The 12,303-nt window shown below is 45.2% G+C and overlaps 1 long non-coding RNA gene across 1 annotated transcript; it reads right to left on the minus strand.

Annotated features, from left to right (window-relative positions):
* Window positions 1-2,219: 2,219 nt before the first annotated feature.
* LOC147668940 (uncharacterized) lies at window positions 2,220-7,285 on the minus strand. Its single transcript, XR_015303775.1, has 3 exons — window positions 7,212-7,285; window positions 3,162-3,273; window positions 2,220-2,317 (listed from the first exon to the last, which is right to left on the minus strand). It is a non-coding gene; the product is annotated as an uncharacterized LOC147668940 (long non-coding RNA).
* Between the last annotated feature and the right edge of the window lie 5,018 nt (window positions 7,286-12,303).

The raw sequence follows: 12,303 nt of genomic DNA on the forward strand, positions 1-12,303 counted from the left end.
TCAATGACTTGACCATTGAAGTCTGGTATTCGTTTAACTAACTCACTCTCGATGGAAAGCATTGCTAAGGCATTCAGCCTGTCCTGTATCATGGTGTTTCTTAGGAATGTTTTTATTCTGTTCAAAGCGGAAAATGAACGTTCCGACTCTGCTGTTGTCATCGGTGTGGTGATGAGTATTTTTAATAAAGTCACTGTTTCTGTTAGTGTGTTTTGCATGTTAAGGTTCAGAATTAAAGCAAGCAAATTAATTGCATTAGTGGCCTGCCGGTATACATGCATTCCATACAGTACAGTTAGTTCTGTTCTCAGATCCTCTTTGTTGAGCATAGGGTAAGCATCAACAGCGGTATTCAGTGCTTGCTCAGGGAAGGAAATATCATGTTTAGCAAACAGATCACTTTTTAGTAATGTGGCACTCACCAAATGCTTTTTAAAAGAAAAGCGTTCCTTTGCCTGCATAATTATAGTGTCACATATCTCTTTGGAAATTCGGACTAGACTGCTGATGTCTTTTCTGCGGTTAGAGAAAGTAGAATCATTTGGCAGTGTGCTGTCTAAATTGTCAACGTCTTCTCTGATTTCCGTTATGCTTGTGACAAAGCTGTTGATAGATGTTTCCACATGGATAGTATCTATTTCACGTTTTTGCAACGTTTCATACAGTGCTTCAACTTTTAGCATTATTTGAAAAAACAAAAACAGCAAAAACTGAAACTCCCTGTCTTGCAGTGTTCTAGCAAAGCCACGGGCCTCATTCCGGCTTTTGTAGTCAAAGTCTTGATTTGCTTCTATGGTGTCAAAACATTTCTCAAGATCAACCCTATATTGGTATATTAGGCGGATTGTACGGATGTGAAAATTCCAACGAGTTGGGCCTCCCTTTGGAATCCTTCTGTTAACAATGGTATGAAGTAACTCCGTTCTTTTGGGGGAGCGTGAGAAGAATGCTGCCATTCCGCCTACATCCAGGAAGAATATCTTTGCCTCAGAGATCTTTCCTACTGATTGTTGCATAATCAGATTTAGTTGGTGGGCATAACAGTGCACGTAATGGGCATTAGGGTAGACATCTTTAATTTTTTTTTGTACTCCACCGGAGGTTCCACTCATTACTGCAGCACCATCGTAGCTTTGTGCAATCAGTTTTTGTTTTTGATGCTGCTCTGGAAAAATGAAGTTTAGTTCCTGTAGAATAACTGAAGAAATGCTTTCTGCACAAGCGTCTTTTAAATGGGTGAATCCATAGAAGCGTTCCACAACTTTGTTGTCACTGTCTAGGTACCGAAAGACCAATACTGACTGTGTATTTGTGGCCACATCAGTGGTGTCATCAGCCTGAATAGCCACAAAGTCTGTGTTTTTCAGCTGTTGTACGATAGTGCTTTTTACAATCTCTAGCATGCACTCAAGCAGTTCATTTTGTATGATTTTCGAGGTGCCCTTGAAGACTGTAGCAGTTGATAGATGTGCTTCGAATACATGGTCTATGCTTGCTATTAAGTCCACAAGCCCTAAGAATATACCAGGATTTGCAGAGCCTTCCGATTCATCATGCCCTCGTAAAGCCAGTTCAAAATCACCACAGAAACGAATGCAGTCAATGATTTTTGACAGCACGTGTCTATTCCTATCAACTGCTTCATTGTGCTTCCGTATATTTGTTTGGTAGGCCTCGCTTAAGTGGGCTTCAATCGGTTTATCTCCCAACATTCCCAGTCTTGTCAGATTTTCCATATGTGTTTTCGTGTGTGCATGCCTCTTTACTTTATCTGACAAATGTTTTAAGTCTTTCACTCCTTTTTTGGTCCAAGGAGTTTCACCACCAAACAGCAGGCAGGGGAAGCAGAACAGAGTATTTGTTGAAGGACATCCTGTAAGCCAATCAACTTTTTTGTACCAGGTGTTTGTGAAAGAACGTGTGTAAGGCTTCCCTCTGTCTAGGGAACGTTGTTGTAGGTTTAGGTCTGGCCGGTGAGGTCCTAATTGTTTTACAATTAGTTTGTCTTCACGTTTCAGTCCAAGGAACGGCTTTGCAAATAGATGCTCTACTGTATTCATGGTGTTACCAATGTTAGTGTTACCTGTCAATAATCAAAGTACAACGTATGAGGTTTGGTGCATGTATTTAGACGCCACCCACCATGTACACAACTTACATAGCCCTTGACTACTAGAATGTAAAATATAGCAGCAGTTTCCTTACCTTAAACACTGGGGTTGTTTGCTGCGTTGTAGCAGAAAAGGAGGTTGGCGTCTCTTCTTCTTTGCTTGATTTGCCCAAAAATTAGTTCGGCAGCCTGAGGCTTTACCAAATGCTGAAAAGCAAATACAACAAAATGTAGTTGTGTCAACCAAACACACAGACTTTTAACAAAAGCATTCAAACTGTAAAATATGGGCAGGCATGTACAGTGGTGTAACGCAAAATGAGCCCCCTCCCTTGCAGAATGTGCTGAAGCACCCCTTAGTGATCACATCACGATGCATTTCTTTGATCATAAGTGCCTCTTATTACAGAAAAAGTTGGAGACCCTTGGCTTAAGTGATCCACAAAGACTTGACCCTGTACACTGCACATTACATTTGGGTTATACATCAGGTTTCACCTTCTTAGAACAATACACTTGAATTTTACTAAGTGGGCTAATGCAATTCCTTCCATTGACCAGTACAGTCTAGGGGGCACACTTTTGGTTCCTATGTGTAGTCTATATGCAGACGACGATCATCTGAATTATTAAGGGACTCAGATCACACTCCTGGAAAGTGGTTAAGCCTGCCTTAGCATTGTTTTTGTAGGCCATGTGGACTTTTAGAAGGTTCACGTGGGCAAGCTGGCATAAGCTCTGTAGTCTGGAGATGAACATGTCACAGTCATAGACATGCCATTAGGAAAACGGACACTGGAACCAGGAGGACAAACGCAAACTGAGCCCCCCCTGTAGCACGTAGTTAGCGGTTGATCTATAAACTATAGAGGTAAAATCTTCTCCAGTGAAAATTAATCTACCTTTGAAACAATACATGCACTATGGAAAATATGCAAGAAATACAAATTCAAAAGAAGACTGAACACTGGTATTTGACGCCACCCACCATGTACACAACTTACATAGCCCTTGACTACTAGAATGTAAAATATAGCAGCAGTTTCCTTACCTTAAACACTGGGGTTGTTTGCTGCGTTGTAGCAGAAAAGGAGGTTGGCGTCTCTTCTTCTTTGCTTGATTTGCCCAAAAATTAGTTCGGCAGCCTGAGGCTTTACCAAATGCTGAAAAGCAAATACAACAAAATGTAGTTGTGTCAACCAAACACACAGACTTTTAACAAAAGCATTCAAACTGTAAAATATGGGCAGGCATGTACAGTGGTGTAACGCAAAATGAGCCCCCCCTGTAGCATGTAGTTAGCGGTTGATCTATAAACTATAGAGGTAAAATCTTCTCCAGTGAAAATTAATCTTCCTTTGAAACAATACATGCACTATGGAAAATATGCAACAAATACAAATTCAAAGGAAGACTCAAAACTGGTATGTTGTTGTTTTTGTCATTGCATCCAGATATAGGATACAACAAGTAACATCATACTTACTCTTATGATATTACTCTTTTTGAATGCGATCATTAAAATTATTATCGTCTAACTTTTAAGTCTACATTGCCAGTGACTATCCACAAGATACGGTACAAAAGGGGGTGATGATGGACGGAAGGCATGGCTTGATTCCGGTCCAGGAAAGACATGGCTTGGCAGTTCGGGCTGGACTGTTTCCATTAGGCACAGGGTCAGACTGATTTGCATATGGCCATGTCTGAACTGGGGTGGCAGAGTGGGCTAAAGAACGATGATGGATTAAACCCAAATACGATGACTGGGTGTGAGTGTTTGATTTGTTCAGATGCTCCGTCCAACACCACCCCCTTTTGTACCGCTTTGTTCGCCATAAGTTGGTTAGAGCGGCAGACCCTGATGCAGAGGTCTGGCCCGGGACCAGGGTTCAATTCCCCGCCTCGGCGGGTCTTGGGCTCAAAAAATTCCACGGACCTGATAATTCTCGCCTCGGTGCCTATTCCAATCATGGAGTCCCACTCTGCAACTCTGGGCAATAGCTTGCTTAATCTCCACAACGGCCCCCACAACGCTAAGGATGCCTGGCCTCCACCTTGGGGGTGCCCAGGAGTGGGCGCCTCACAGGGAAAGCCAGGATGGGTTCCACAGCGGTATTCGTACAAGCGCCTTGAGACCCTTGCGGGTGAGTAGTGCGCTATACAAGTATCAATTTACATATAAGTTGGCAGGGTATGCTCAGACGTGAGTCCCTTGCTCACTTTGTCACTGGATTCAAGCAAGCCTGGCTGAAATGCCAGAAACCGGTCCTAGGAAATACTAAAAGACAAAACTACAACATCTTAGATGATGGCTTACATCCCTGCCTGCGATGCACAACTCGTCACCATGCGGGAGGTTCCTCAGATAGCGCCGAGAGGCCATGTAAATGGCTGGCCGGGATGGCCCAGAGAGTTAAACACTCACCACTGAGAAATGTGGTGGCACCTGATCAGTTCACTGAGCTCAAAAGGGTAGAAGGATGAGTTGGCCATGCAGAGATTCGAATATATGACCTGCATGCCACCGTGGCATGCAGGTCATATATTCGAATCTCTGCATGGCCAACTCATCCTTCTACCCTTTTGAGCTCAGTGAACTGATCAGGTGCAAGTTTAGCTACATAGATTAGAAGCAGAGGAGTTGTGGTAAGTGCTACATGATAAGTCATAACTTAATTTATTATAACAAAATTAACATAACCTAGAGTACATTAACAAAAATGCTTCATGTTTTCATAAAACTACCTACCATGCCCTTATTGCCACGCAGCTGAAACTGACCACACCAGACACCAAAAGCAAGCATTTCAGAGGAAAGTTACCTTAGCTCGAGTTGTTGTTAATTGTATTTGATTGTTTAGGCAGACCGCGAAACCAAATACAACCACAATGCACAGAAATCAGTGGGAGTCCAAGCAACTGATTAATGCATGTGACCAAAATGGTCTATGAGAGCACACGCTCGGACATCTGTTAGCACTTGGGAGGTTAAAAGTGCCATTAAATTACACAGGGGGGCAAAGGAGGGGTGCGTTTTGGGCGGAGAAAGAGAAAAGTTGGGATAACTCTCCCTCGAGAGCTTAATGCATCTGCCCGGGTGGCAAGGGGAGACCAGAGTTAGGGTTGAGGGTAACTCTAAGTGCGTGCTACTGATAGAGCCAGAATGCAATGGCTAATCCCCACTAAAAAATCTTTAACATGAATTTTAAAAATGACCAGAACAGAATTTAACAAAGGTCCCTGAGGCTAGGTATTCCCTTTCACTTGTGCAAGATCACACAATGACATCCCTTCCATCTCCGCATCCGGAAGGCCATACTTCACCTGTCACCCATTGTGTGTCCACTGTTGAACTAAAAACCCTTGGGTAAGTCTTGTTTGGTGTAAAAAGAGGACATTGCTTGCGGGGATCGGTGCCCTTTGAACTCGGCTGGTGTCAGGTGAGCGGCGGTGGGGAGCCCCGGTGGACAATACTGTGCCTGTTCTGACCCGGGACCGGGCGGCTTCAAAATACAATAGCGCCAAACCAGCCCCACCCACTCTACCACAATAAAATGGTGGGAACATAGCCCCGCCCCTTTCCCCAAAACTCAAGGCTGGTAAACCAAATCATGAAATGCTTTCAAACCGGCCTCTCCATTGCACCGCAACCCAATGGTGACAATTAAATCCGGTTCACTTTACCGCAGTAAAAACCAGCCACGCCCATCTCTACAGATCAGTCATTTTAGCAGATGGTGGCCTTGCTGTATATTTCGTGTCATGAAAAAAACAGCCAAAATACGTTGAACAAGCCCCCCCTTCTAAGCACCCCCCTGCCTCCTCTGAATCCCCACGCCTTGCGGGGGTAGCTTGGTGGGGGCAGGCATGGTGCAGGCTTGCATTTTAAGCGACCCCCAGAAAGGCTTAATACCACAGTCTTCTTCAGCCTCACGCGAGGGTCGTGGTAAGCCTAACAGCACACACTCTGCTTGTGCATCTATTTACAGCCCCGGGTTTCAAGCAAACCCCTCCCAGCCCCGACTTTCACATGCAGTTACCACCTGAAAGAAATCGCATACGAGGGGTAAACACGGTATTTGTAAGATCATTGCCCAGTGCACAGCGCAAAACTTCGAATCAGGATCTAAAATGGGCCTGAAAACTATTTCCCCAGGAGGTTTTTACGTCCGACCTCAACTTGACCCGGGCCTCGATTACGATTACCCTTGTTGATTCAGATATGTGCAGGCATCTCTACAGATCAGTCATTTTAGCAGATGGTGGCCTTGCTGTATATTTCGTGTCATGAAAAAAACAGCCAAAATACGTTGAACAAGCCCCCCCTTCTAAGCACCCCCCTGCCTCCTCTGAATCCCCACGCCTTGCGGGGGTAGCTTGGTGGGGGCAGGCATGGTGCAGGCTTGCATTTTAAGCGACCCCCAGAAAGGCTTAATACCACAGTCTTCTTCAGCCTCACGCGAGGGTCGTGGTAAGCCTAACAGCACACACTCTGCTTGTGCATCTATTTACAGCCCCGGGTTTCAAGCAAACCCCTCCCAGCCCCGACTTTCACATGCAGTTACCACCTGAAAGAAATCGCATACGAGGGGTAAACACGGTATTTGTAAGATCATTGCCCAGTGCACAGCGCAAAACTTCGAATCAGGATCTAAAATGGGCCTGAAAACTATTTCCCCAGGAGGTTTTTACGTCCGACCTCAACTTGACCCGGGCCTCGATTACGATTACCCTTGTTGATTCAGATATGTGCAGTAACTTCTGTAACGTCACGTACTAGAACGGAGTTTGTGGCCAAACTGATGAAATTTACCAGGAGAGACGTTCAGTAAATGTCTGAATGTCTTGTCAGGAGCGATACACACAGCGCCATCCTCTGGTTAAGAATCAGACCCTAGAAAGAAGCAAAACTCACTCTTCCCAGAGGAGCCGGCGGGTCATTTATTTCCTAGCTCATTTTAATGGCCAATGACAGTTCTTCCAACAAAACCTAGTACTGCGGCCACCTCTGGGGCTCCAACCCACCGTATCATGCCAAGGCGGCCAAACACCGTCAACTTAAGTTTAACATTATTTTATTTTTCAGGTCCGTCCATACCTGCACAGTGCACACAGGTCCAGGATTAGAATCTGTGATCTGTCTCTGAACGCTCCACAGACTCGACGACGGCGACTACACTAGGTGAAGTGAGAGGCCTCAGGCTCAGACAGTCACCAGACGCACGAGTCGACCACGAGGACTCAGGACACCACAAGGAGGAAGAAGGGAAGGAGGGTCTGAGTGACACAACTGTCCTTGGGCCGGCCCGATTTGCCCAGCACCTAGAAATGCCCAATCACTGAATGGCTTAACACTAAGCCACTACAGTGATTGGGCATTGCTTGCCCCGCCATGTGTTAGATGTCCCACCCCCGCGGTGAGACACTAGACCGTGAAGACGAGTAAGTCTGTACTGTACTGGGACACTAGAGTACAGTACACACAGTAGCCAATCCTGATGCTGCTCTCTTTAGAGGAGAACTGCTCTCTAAAGAGAGCAGCATCAGGATTCGACTGAGCACGAAAAAAACGCCGCTCATTTTTTAAGCACTGGGGAGCGTTGCAAACGCGAACCCCGTACTCTGCAGTGCTTGCTTTTCCCAAACCATTTACTTTACTAGCTGCTCAAAGGAAGTCGGGCAGACACCACATGCGCAGTGCGCACTGTGCCGGTGTTCTCCAGTCCAGCGCCACCCACTGTCAGACTCAAAAAGTACATGATGACGACGAGTGAAGCTTCAGCTTGACACCACGCACGGCCGCAGGCGCAGGGCAATAATTATCGGGTAATTTATTCGAGCGGCGCGTTAATTTATAAAACTTTTATTAACGCGCCGCTCGAATAAATTGCCCGATAATTATTAGTGGGGCAACGCCCCACCGCCCAAATGGTAAAACCGCCACTGCTCCACTGTGAGCAGAGAGGTGCTCTGCTGCCTGGACCTCCCGGTTTATTTCTAGAGGTGTTTTTGTAAAGTGCCCACGCAGTGAGCTTCAGGGCGCTAGGCTAGCACAGGCTGAAGTACATGGATGGACGTGCAGGAGGGGGGGCGCTATAGTGTGGTGAGGTCTCTCCTGGCATGGGAGTGTGGAGTGAACTTAATTTCAGGACAATATGCGGTGACTGAGACTCGGAGCAATTTCAGGCGTTAAATGGCACTGCGGCGCGTTGACTCCGTGTCAGGGTGTAGTGTTAGTTGTTACACGAGTAGCGCCGGGAGAACTTAGATGATTGGCAAGTTGACTTTAGTTAGTTATCTATCTCTCCTGGACAGTGGACGGACTTTCGGGCAGGGGGCAGGCAGCAGGGCTGCAGCTGCTACCTCAAGTGATGTGTGAGTTGCGGGCCCGGGCCGGCGGCGCAACTTGCAAGTGTGAAGAAGACGCCGCGGCTGCACCTGTGATTGTTGACACAGTACTGACTCTGACTCTGACAGTATGATGAGACTCGGCGGCCGGTGGCGGGATAAATATACTTACATGATATCGATTCATGAACACAACACACGCATGCTGCGGGGCGGGCCTGTGGCTGCACAGAGACAGTCTCAGAGAGAGTACAATCAATAAGAAGGTATATTTACATGAAAAAAAAAACATCAATGTGGGTGTGCGGCGTGCGCGCAAGAGATTCATAGACGCGGCCCTGATATTTAAGTGCCGGTGCTAAGCACCGGCACAAATTAAGCACTGGAAATTTGTCCTCATGTAACGTAACTAGTGCTATGTAAAGAGCTCTGATACCCAATTTGGGTCAAGTACGCACTATATAAAACTCTGCAAAAAAAAGCTTCAAAATCTTGAACTTGAACAACCTGTACAGCCTGAATGACTCATGAGTGACAACTTTTGAGGAGAGAAGGAGGGTGACTATAAACAGAAAAGAAAGGTATCCCCTTAGCAACAGGTTAGCCAGATCAAGCAAAATCCAGCCATGAGGTGAACAGATTGTCATATTCAATAGAGGCTCCCATTCATAGATATCATGTGTTTCTGCAGATTATTAGCAAATAAGTGTGAGACAAAATAGACTGAACTATTATATTGGTGTTTCCACAGGATGCAAACGGACTACGTGTGTGGTAGCAATTTCCATATAAATCTATGCACAATGGTCTGCTTTTTTGTCTTCGTCAAGCTATCATGAGTATTATCAAAAAATTGGTTGTGGGCTGCCTCCGTTGCCAAGAAATAGCAAGTCGGAAGGAGTCAAAGCGGTAATAGGGGAAGTACGCGTACCTCTACAGGCAGCTTGAGGAGAAGGGAGAATTCAGCACGCAACCATAAAATGGCGTCCGTGTCTGTGGTGAAAGCCGGTTGCGAAAATACCTTTCAAAAACAATGCTGGCACGCCTCCTGCATATTCAAGATGCCGTCAGGTGTTTCCAGGAGGCAGTAGCAGTAGCTCAGTCAGCTAACAGGTCACGGGGCTCGCATATCTTGGGCATTTTCTGTGCTGGTGCTACCGAGCTCACGGAGTGTCCGCCATCCTCCGTGGACGTCACGCCACGCCCTCCCAACCAGGAATTTTTAACACTGCAGTTTCCTGGCAGCGTCTGGCATGTCTGCTGCTGCTTCGACAGCAAATCTGAGATTGTATAGGGAGTGTTATCGCAAGAAGGAACTTTTGGGCCATATTATCAAGAACTGCGATAATGGGCTTGATAGTAAGCCCTTGTGTATTCCCATAGAAGCCTATGTTATGGTGTGAACATGGGCTTCTATAGGAATTCACAAGGACATATTATCAAGCCCATTATCGCCGATTTAGCGGCAGTTTTCTGCCGCTAAAGCGGCGATCATTTTAACGCTGTTCTTGATAATATGGCCCTTTACAACCAAGGCTCAGATTTACTAAATTTGACAAGTGCAGCGCTGCGCGAAAACACGCAATGCTGTATAGTATGAAGGGTAAAACGTTACCCAGCATCCTAATTATAGTGAGTCAGTAATTGTTGGCCAAAGCAGCACCTCCCTGCATTGAGTAAGATTTGTTCTCAGAGTGTACCTCCTCCCAAGACAACAGTCCAAGTATTACCACAAATGACGTGTAACTCTGTGGTAGTTTTGCCTCTGGCGTTTGTGAATATCCACGAGGTCCATGTTCGCGCGAGATTTCATTGGGCAATTGAATTTCTCGCAAAGCGAAGTCACGCTATGTTCGTTAATATGAGTTTCTGTTCAAATACCGTGGCTGTTTGCACTGATCCCGCCTCTGTACTCCTCTGTACTCCTTTGTTCATGCACAGAGGGATATGGGTGCTCTTTTAATGCAAAACTATTCTGCGCCCCCCCCCCGTGCGCCTCAATGTTGGTGACTGGCGCTTTTGTTTGTATTGATGGCTTAATTAAAGGCCACTTAGCATTGCCTGAGCAATATTTGAAGTAAATCTGATACTGCTCCAGGGGCTCTAGTATCCTGGTTCTGCTGCCTGGTTGTGTGCACTTTTCCCCAGAACATTCGATATGTTATTGCTGTTAAACTGTCCTGCAGCGAGACATGAATATCACAGACAAAGGGGCTCAAAGGTCGCTTTTTATGAATATGAGGCCTTACAGTATAAATTTTAAATTAATCAGATGGGGATTACGCCAACGGAATGTATGATATATTAGTATTACAGTGAAAATAGCCCTGTTATCAGTATTTTCATTTTTGCAAAGCTGTCCCCATCTTGGAATGTAGCTGGTAAGTACCTTATTGATTGATGCCTCAGAAAAATATGGCTACTTCTTTACTTACGTGACACAAATATGTGTAAACATTGTGACCTATGTTTACTAAAAACTAATGTTACTCAGCTCAGCAACTTATTTTCTCTGTTGCGTTGTGTGAGAAAGAGAGAGCAAGAAAACTCCATGTCTACTAAATTTTGGCGCTGTTGTGCTTGTCAGCGCCAGGCACTCACTTTTACACCACGGTGCAAAGACGTGTGTGTGTCGTCTAGCATGCATTTTCTATTGGGATAGTACCCTTCCAGTACAAAGGACTATGCTTAGACAATTCCCTACTTGGATGTGTGCTATGCAGTGCAGCACACGTCAGACGTCAGAAAAGAAACGAGAAATAAAAGCAATTGTTGCAAGTTAACGCCCTCTCGAAAAAGAATTAATATTTCGCACAAACCCATTTGATTATTGGTAGTAGAGAGTCCTTTGCGTAAAAACCCATGGGTGGTTTCTTGAGAAACTCAATATACCACCCATGAAGCGCCCCATGATTCAAATTAGCACAAAGCAGAGCATTGCGTTGCACTATGTTACTTTTAGACAACTTTTCCTGCTCAAGCGTTACCTGCGAAGTACAATCAAAATAAACATTTGCGCTACTTTGCATCACTTTTGCGACACAAACCCAGCGCAGAATGCTAGTAAATCTTAGCCGTATTGTACATCTGTTTCAACATTTTTTTCACGTGCCCATTTGTTTTAGACTTTTTCTAAAGAGAACTCTGTTATTGCCAGACTTTCACAAGGTCGGTAAGTCCCATAATTTATTTCAGTCTTACAAAAATATTTATGTATTTACTTTAGCTAAACAAATAACAAACATGTGCACATGTCTCACGATAGGATAACATTGATTCCTCCTTTAGGCTGTTATATGTTTTGGTTTCCGGCAATCCAGACCTCACAGGTAAGAAATACGTGATTCATACAAATATTGCTTTTGCAGCAGCCATACGTCAGATGGAGTTAAGTTGCATATTGTGCTCCAAGACAAATAAAGAATGACTGTAGCCTCTGCTCAGGGCCAAATGTGCAGCCACAAACATTGCTACTACGAGGTTATCCATTGACAAACTCATGGATTCCAAAAGAAGGAAAGGTGTGAGTACAAGAAGATGAAGGGAGGCGGTCTCCAAGGTGCTGTACCAGGAAGAAGATACAAACGGAAGGAAAAGTTTGCACTTACATCTTTTTTGGTTTGCAGAGAGTTTTGTTAGTGTGTAGCGGGGCTTCGTAGCGCTAGGTGGAGACTGTTTGGCATTGAATGAGTCGGACAGGGGTCAGAGGTTTAACACCCTATAGTCCCCTTCCACAATCCCTCAAAGCTGGTGGTTAAACTCCTTTGACGCTTATGACGAGCTCAGCTCGCCATGAGGCACAGTGGAGCTGTGCTCATGACGAGGTGAGCTCGTCATTACGA

The sequence above is a fragment of the Lissotriton vulgaris genome, unplaced genomic scaffold, assembly GCF_964263255.1.
Source record: "Lissotriton vulgaris unplaced genomic scaffold, aLisVul1.2 SCAFFOLD_2993, whole genome shotgun sequence".
Taxonomy (NCBI): domain Eukaryota; kingdom Metazoa; phylum Chordata; class Amphibia; order Caudata; family Salamandridae; genus Lissotriton; species Lissotriton vulgaris.